The sequence below is a fragment of the Ochlerotatus camptorhynchus genome, unplaced genomic scaffold (assembly GCF_037179485.1).
Source record: "Ochlerotatus camptorhynchus isolate MF236.1 unplaced genomic scaffold, CSIRO-AGI_Acam_v1.1 ptg000114l, whole genome shotgun sequence".
In the NCBI taxonomy this organism is placed as follows: Eukaryota; Metazoa; Arthropoda; class Insecta; order Diptera; family Culicidae; genus Ochlerotatus; species Ochlerotatus camptorhynchus.
The window spans coordinates 417,956-426,731 of NW_027040604.1; positions in this window are offsets into that span (position 1 = coordinate 417,956).

Here is an 8,776-nt window from a genome sequence, read left to right on the forward strand (position 1 = left end):
ATGAACCACTGGATTTAACCAACTCTGGTCCGTTGGATCTTTCATCCACGGTAAGCATACAATCGGAGCATACATTACCGGAACCGTCCCCCATGATTGAGCTGATCATCGACCAACCTGTCGATTTAACAGTGCCTCGACGGGTGGAGAAGAACGTGCCGATTGATTTAGCAATGAAGCGACAAAATTCAACCTTCAATCCTGTCAGTTCATGGAACTGCACGCAGGTAGCTCAGAAACCTGGTTTCATTGAATCCGCTCCGGATGCCAAAGAATCACTCGTCGGATGTTCGTCAGCGGACGAAACCAACGTTGGATGTGGAATCCAATACCGGAAGAATCCATTACGAGATGCTCCAATAAGAAAATTTACCGCTTCGTTAAACGAGAATCTAGCACAGGGTATTCAAAATTCTGTAGACCCAATGATTGCCTTAATTAATGAGGAGACCGAGGATGCTTCGAAAGTTCAAGAACCGCCCACCGAATGTTCGACAGCTGACGAATCCAACGTTGGATGCATAATACAATGTCAGAAGAATCCATCACCAGGTGCTCCTATGACCATGAGAAAATTGACCACTTCGCTAAACGAGAATCACGCGCAGGATATTCAAAATCTTGTAGACCCAATGTTTGAATTAATTGATGACGAGGCTGAGGACGAAGAATTTGAAGAGAATGCTGACGTGGAAGGCCTCACGGAGCATTCCCTTATGGAATATTTTCAGCCTTTCCACTTGCAATCTATTATGAGCGACAGTGAATCGGACAAAGAGATCTTAGACGAGAACAATAATACTAAGGAAAACAACATCAAACATAACCAAGAATCTGATGACGAGAATGAGACGCTTGGTAAGTTTTATATTCACTTATAAATGTAGTTGATATTGGTTTTTGGTAATAATATATTTTGGAGAGTCATTTATACTTTTTTCTTCCATAATATATCATTAAACCTACCTTGGTAAGATTTGTTCTATGCCCTATCCTTGAAAAAATCACTTATGAAGAATAACTTTATAGTTTGCCGCAAAGGGAAACTTCTGGAATTACCACGCCGTCCACTTTCAACCATTGCAACATTTTCTGAAAATCATGTTGAAGCGTCCGATGAAGCCGGCGAGCTAGTCAAGTTTAATGCTAAACGCAAACAAACAAAAATCGCTGCATGGAAAATTCGCCGGAACAGAAAGGAAAGAGGCTTGAAATACACTCGGATGGATGGTACAGTAGGTCCAGCACGAAGAGTAAAACAGGCATGTGGATGCGTTCGATTGAAATGCTTCTTAAAGTACAACGACAAACTACGTAAACAGATTTTGTCTAATTTTCTAAAACTAAAATCATCGGGACAAAATCAGTTTCTCATCAGTCACGTTGCAGTGAGACCGGTGTGCAGAAGCAGAGTAAGTTATTATTTTAACTGGTTATAACAATAAATTTCGTCGTTCGTGTTAAATCTTGTATCTACCAAACGTTAGCTTTTGAAAGCCGTATTACCACATAAAAAACGGCTTGGTTTTCATGTACAGATTTTTAAATTTTCCAATTGTATATGAGTGGGAGGTGAACTTTAAAACCAACTTTTCTTGAAAAATACTGAACAGCATTTATGGAAAAAGAACATGTGACCGACGATACATGTATCTAAAAGAGTACGACGATTTTATAACTTTCTCGATATCTTATCTCGTGAAAATACCTCGTTTGCTCAATCAACTGGGTATGTTTACCCTGTAATGGCCTCAAGAGTCCATTTTGGTATTTCTCAATCTCTTAAAATTATGTTTTTACCTTATATTTTCTATTCTTTCAAGGTTTTGAATTCTAAACGAGTATACACTAACGTGTATGAGATGCCTGCACTAAACGGGAAACAGAGAGTTTGTAAGCAAATGTTCCTTAGTCAGTCTTGTAAGCGGTCACAGTAGTCGACACATTTTCTGTGATATTCGACTGCCTTTGCTTGCGACAGTTGCAAAACAAGCTATCAAATTACAGTACCAAACTAAAATGTCATTTGATAGGCTCTGTCATACGACACTGTTGTCGAAGACCGTCACGAATGTATGTATTTTAGTTTTTCTCATAACAAGAGCTGCTGATGTTGTGCTTGTGTGAATTCTGAAAATAGCAAGCAACGATGTCCTAGTAATAATATTTCTGATTAGAAATGGTTTAATTTACACCAAATTGAGGAATTAGAACGAAATCCCACATGTCATATGAAAGTTATTTGAAAATTTTCTTTTTGCTCGAATGTTGTTCTACCGTTTGTGTTGTGTAAGAGAGACGACGGTAGAGCATGAGAGTACGAATACAAACAGACTGTCGCGCACGGCAACGAAGCGAGTGTAGTAAAAAACGTCAACGGTTTACATCCCTGTCCTTAGTACGTTCGATGTGGGTGATAAGAAAATAAGATGGCTTGCCTCCAAAGTTATCAAGAATGCCGGAATATGCCCAGATGATCTGAGAATGAAGAATCGCAATCCGAACCGAATCACAGAAACGCAGCTAGATATGATCAAAGCTCATATTTTGTCGTTTCCAGCTTATGATTCACACTATACACGCGAAAAGTCAACTAAATTGTATTTATCTGGCGATCTTACAATTATGAAAATGTATGATCTGTACAAGCAAGTGTGCATTGAGTCCAATATCCCACAAGTGCATTATAACACGTATCGCAGTGTCTTCAAAACTTTCAATTTTTCATTCAGAAAACCGAAGACAGACACGTGTGGCGAATGTGACGAGCTTAGAATGAAGTTGCAGATAGCCTGTGACGATTTTGAACGAGATATCGTGAAAAAATCACAAGAAGCTCACCATGAAGTAGCCACACGAGTCTATGCATCGAAGCGACAAGATATTGCCGACGCAAAGAACTCATCCACTGTGCGAACTGTGACTTTTGATTTGCAGAAGGTGCTTGCAACTCCGCATTTAAAATGCGGACAGTCATATTATTCTCGTCAACTGTATACACTTAACTTAACCACATTCGAAACAAGTGATGGTTTGAATCAGGCAACTTGTTACATCTGGGATGAAAGCAAGGCCCGTAGGGGATCTCAGGAGATAGCATCATGCCTTCTTAAAGATCTGCGAAGTACTAAGAAAGAAGTAACACGGTTGCAATATTACTCAGACAGATGTGGCGGTCAAAACCTTAACATAACGGTGTGCATGATGTTCACATTCTTCATTGACGAATGTGTCAATGCAAATCGAGAGCTCACAATAACGCATAATTTCATGTGCACTGGACATAGTCACATGGAAGTCGACTGTGTCCATGCAAGTATCGAAAAGGCGAAAAAAGTAGCTGCTATTGATATAGAAACGCCTCACGATTGGGCGGTATTTATCGCTGGTATACGCCGAAAAGTGCCGTTCAGTGTTATTGAAATGGAGCTATCGGATTTCTTGGGGCTCAAGGACCTCGAAATGCATTACACTAAACCCACTGCAAACATAAACGGTGAAACATTCAAATTCAAACAGGTTATGAGCTTCCAATACCGCACATCATCGCCAAGAACTGTTTTCTATAAATATGACGTCAATGAATCATCGTATTCATCCTTCGTGTTTCAATCAAAAACGGCAGGGGTACCACCACTTCCGGGACCGATTATACTGTCTCCATTACCTTTACCACAAGCCAAACTAGAAGATCTCCGGAAGCTGCTGAAGTATGTGAAAAATAAAGCTTACTACGAGCTTTTCTTGAAGCAGCTGGTCCCGAAGCAGCGTGGAAGGAAGGCAAAAGCAGAGGCAGTCGACCATTTTGAGGCAGATTTATATTACGACGAAGAATTGGAGAACATAAACTGCGTGAACAATTAATCCTTTTCTTTGGATCCTCTCGCGTAAATAAAGGGGGCTTTCATTAATGATATTGGACCATTTGGCATAAATAAACGAGGTTAATTTTCCTAATGTAAGGGAAATACAGCATTCATATAATTTTATTCTTATCTCAAAACTTGAACGTATTCTTCATTAACTTCCCAGTGATTTTCTCTGCTGAGTCAAATTTATCGTTAGCTTGTTGGTTGTTTGAAACGGCATTCTGGAATCCTCGAACCAATGCAAACTGCTCACTAGTAAACTGCACTTCGTTGTGCAAATATACAATTTGAGGCTGGACTAATCTGATGACGGCTGTTGTTGTCGGAGACATGAGCTCCTTCGCTTTGAACGGTAAACGGACTACTTCTTTCCTCCCAGATCGATCTCGCTCAGAACCAGCTTGAGGTTGTAAAAAGATTACCTGGATATTTGATGGTTGTGGCTGTTAATTTGGCACAAAGTTTTTGCAAACGTTGGTCTGCTAAATCCCATGTCAGATCAGTTGACAAGTTTGATCGATAGGTAATCCCAGGCCAAAATAATGCATCACAGGACAGTTTCATAGTGGCCTCGAGTCCAGAGATTGATCCACTGTATTTTACTAACTCTTCTTTCTTTGAAACCATAAGTACTTTGAATTGATTTCAGATCATGCTTTAGCAGCCTTTTTCATCAGTGGAAGCTCAAGGGGATGTTTATCTGTAAGGTGCATTATTTTGCAAAATAAATTAAATTCAATACTTATTCACATCAATATTGCTATGAAATGCATACATAGCCATTTTTGTTACCATGAATATTATTGTTCAGCAAAACCCTATTCTGTTATTAACTAAGTTGTATAGATCAGTGCACGGTCCCTAACCTCACTTTTTGCTCCCTATCATTTTGCTTATGAGTAAAAGAGATAGCAACGAATGGGAGCCAAAACAAACCACCCAAAACTGTCAAAACTTACGGGTGAGAGAAGAGTGCGGCAAATCTTCGTGAACTGATCAATACTGCTCCGCATTGAAATCAATTCAAACTGATTATAAAATACATAAAATTGTTCAGTCTACAGCTAATCAAGCAAAAATATCAAAGGAATTGTAAACTATTTACACTTAGCAAAGGGCATCAAATCACGGGCCTATAAACAAACTACCAACACAAAACAAAAAGTAATTGACCTAAATTCAAGGGCGTATGTTAAAACATTTATAGGTAGGGGCATAGAAACCAAAACTCAACATTCGAGCTAGAAAAAGAAAACCTTTATGATATCTCATATACAATTGTTAAAAATAAGTTTGTTTTGATGTTTATTGCGTTATTTTTATTTTTGTTTAGCTGTTTAAATTTAAATAGAGATTTAAATAAAAATTTCCAAACTTCAATCGCAATTTTCTCGAGTACGCGGTAATGGCTTTTGTGCCGTTTTCAAATGTTATGCCTGAAATTCCCGCATTTCATTTTTGAGTCGAAAACAGGGGGTAAGTCCCCCGGCGATCGTAGTTGTTTATTGGCGATGATGGTGACTCTGTAGCTCCTTAGTCCTATGGTAAAATCCAATTAGCATACGTCAGACTGTGCAGGATACATGGTGGACTTTCCCTAATAAAAAATACCATACCCGAACGATAACCCAAATGATTGGACTATTCCACAAATGGTTTGGATGATACCCTGAACACGTCGTTAAGAAAAATAACCATTTAACTTTTATAAGGGTTGTACCAACCGGTGGAAACTATCGATTTGAAATTGGCTCACTACTTGACTAGCCTATTGGTCTCAAGCCAACGAATAACGTATCCCATTCTAGTCGGCAGTTATATAACTTACCTATAACAATGGGGAACGGTCTTGGACAATCGGGAGCTGGGATAGTAAATATTCTTCCTTAGACCACTTGTGTATCATCATACACTTATATAAATGTTTATTTTTTTTTAACTAGTTCATTTATTTACTAGGCTCAGTCGTGTGTGACACTTTGCGGAGCCAAATATCAGTAATGCTTGAATTTACATTTTAAACAGCATTAATTCTATGTTAGTATTGGGTACCAATTACTCGTGGCGGGCTCGAGGTTAATGGGTAACAATTTCGATTGGAAGGAGCTAGGTAGGAAGCCTCCTTCAGATTTTTCGGACGGTTGACCAAATCCTGACTGAGCACAGAAACAGAAGGATAATAAGACTGGGACACAATGGCTGGAAATTGTTTGGAAAGCAAGGGATGGTCACATCAAACTCTAACATCAGACAAACAAAGGAAGTCGTAGATCGCCTGCATGTAGGGAAGATCACGGGTTCCCAATACATCTCTTACTTCACGGAAGGGTTGTCTACCTTGGGCCACAAGGGTATCCAACAGTCGTGCTCTGGAGACGTCATTACCCGGGCAATACCAAACTGCGTGATCGATGTCATCATAACCGTTTCTGCACCTACATATATTGCTGTCTACGAGGTTTATTCTGCGTCTAGCGAATAGTGGTTGGACATAAGTCTTGACATCACACGAATGAATCCCCGACTTACGTCCAGACCTTTGAACCACGCTCTCGAAGAAACATTTGGAATAATGGAATGTAACCAGCGCCCAAGAGAATTACTTGTCAAATCGTTTTGCCAACTTACAAGAGAACTCTGACGTACTAATGGGAAAAATTCATCATGTGAAATTCTTCTATCATAAATCTCGCCTTGTTGTGCGTGCCTTGTTTTGCGAGAGAGTCTGCCTTCTCATTGCCTGGGATTGAGCAATGTGAGGGGACCCATACAAAGGTAATCATATATGATCTTTCGACCAGCAAACTCATCTGCTCCCTTACCTTTGAAAGGAAATAAGATGAGTGCCTACCTTGTTTCATCGACCGAATAGCCTCAATCGAACTGAGACTATCCGAGAAGATGGTCTATGGGCATGTCGGAAATAATCCCCAATGCCATAAACGTTTTCCTTAGCGCATATGCCGCTACGCCCTACGCGAATGTAAACAGTCATGGAAGTGGTGCCAAAATTAATAGAAAATTCTCGTGGAAGTGTTTTTGAAGTGTTAAACACCGAGTTAAACACAAGGTGGTAGAGTGAGTTACCCCTTGATGGGACCGAGGATGGGACACCATTCATTCAAAATACACACAAATCAATATTGAAAGATACCATTAACGAGGGTTTTGTCAAAACATCTAGTGGCATAATAAAATACCAAACAGAAAAGTACAGTTTCTCAATGCACACTGAACAATCTCAAACAATTACTACACGCTCAAAGCAAACTATGCTATTTTGCTGCGCCTGTTTTGATTTGATTTCAATGGCACAAATTTTCATGGCAAGAAAAACAAGTACAGTCAAATTTCGCTCGCTGGGCTATGTTTATGTGGGCTACATTTTAGTTGGGCTCCCGTTAGTTGGGCTGAAGCCCAATCGAAGTTAAACGTCATTTTTGGGAGTGCTATTTCTTTTCCGAGGGGCTCATGTATGAACAATTTGGATAGTTGCTAAAGGATTGTGATGATAATAAACAATCGGTGTATCCCTCAACCAATTGTCAGCTTGACAGCTCAGCCCAACTAACTAAAGTCTTTCACTAAGTGGGCTACAGGTTTAGCCCAACGAGCGAAAGTTGATTGGTATACAATGAATTCCGTGTGTGCTATCTGCTTCTCCCTCCGAGGGGGACGACTCTATCTACGATGCAGGAAAGATTGTGGTTTGTTGTGGCTAGCTGCGCGTACGCTGAGTAGATAGAAAGAGGATTGATGACGATTCTGAAGCTTTCCTGCAAAAAGATGATGCGCGATGTAAGTATATGCGAGAAATGAATGAAGATTTTTAGAAGATTGATTCGCTAGTGTGAGATTTTGCGAGCATCTAGCATTGACATTTAGATGTGTCGCCCCCCTCGTCTCCCTCCCAGTGTGCAACCTACACTGATAAAATTTCAAAGATTATTTTTATGTGTCCCACACATGAATTTTTGCAATGTGATCAACAAATGATATCTATGTGTCGGACACATACATAATATGTACACACAAAAAATAATCGTTAATAGAATTGAAAAATCCATTGGTAGAATTAAAAGTTTTCATTGGTTCTTTTTGGTAGAAAGTCCTGACCTTTCAATATAAAAATGTGTTACCTTTCAAATAAAAAGTTTTCCTTCTTGTTAATTTAGAACTGTCAAAATAAAAACCAAGGTTTTTAAACTGACGTATGAATTGTTGCACACCAAAAGATGCTGGTTTCAAAGCAATAATATACATTTTTAACATCAAATTCGAATTATTTTCAAACAAATAGCTCTCATGATTTAAGAAAAAGTATCCAAACTCATATTTTTTATCATTTTCAATAATTATGTACATTTACCATTTCAATTAACAATCAAAAACAAACATTTTATGTAATCACCATAGATTGTTGCCGAGTTTTAAGATGACGACGATCGACATGAAGGTGGTGATTAGGGTGATACTTTGAGAAACGGAGCTTTCATGATGCGTTCCCAAAACCTTTCCAAGGATGGAGGTTCTTGTAAACTTGCTCATTTTTCCCAGCAGAATAGCCAAATTAGATCTATTGTTTTAGCTGATACGGCGAGTTCATTCCATCAGTTTTACCGGAACGTTATAACAGGTGGTTTGCAATGCAGATCGCAGTTTTTTATTATTGTGGAATCTAAAATAACACTTAGTTGCAACAAACAAAAAACTCACATTTAAATATTCCAGCTTCTTACCTCTTTGGAGGATGTCGCTGCGTTTCCAAATCCTCCAGGAAGCTCGAAATCCATTTCCACAAATGTCCTACTTCGGGAAAGTAGTTCGTTGGATGGGAGTTCTGTTAGGAAAATAATTGTCATAATAAACAAATTCGTGAAACCAACAATGATTCCAACAGATTTTAA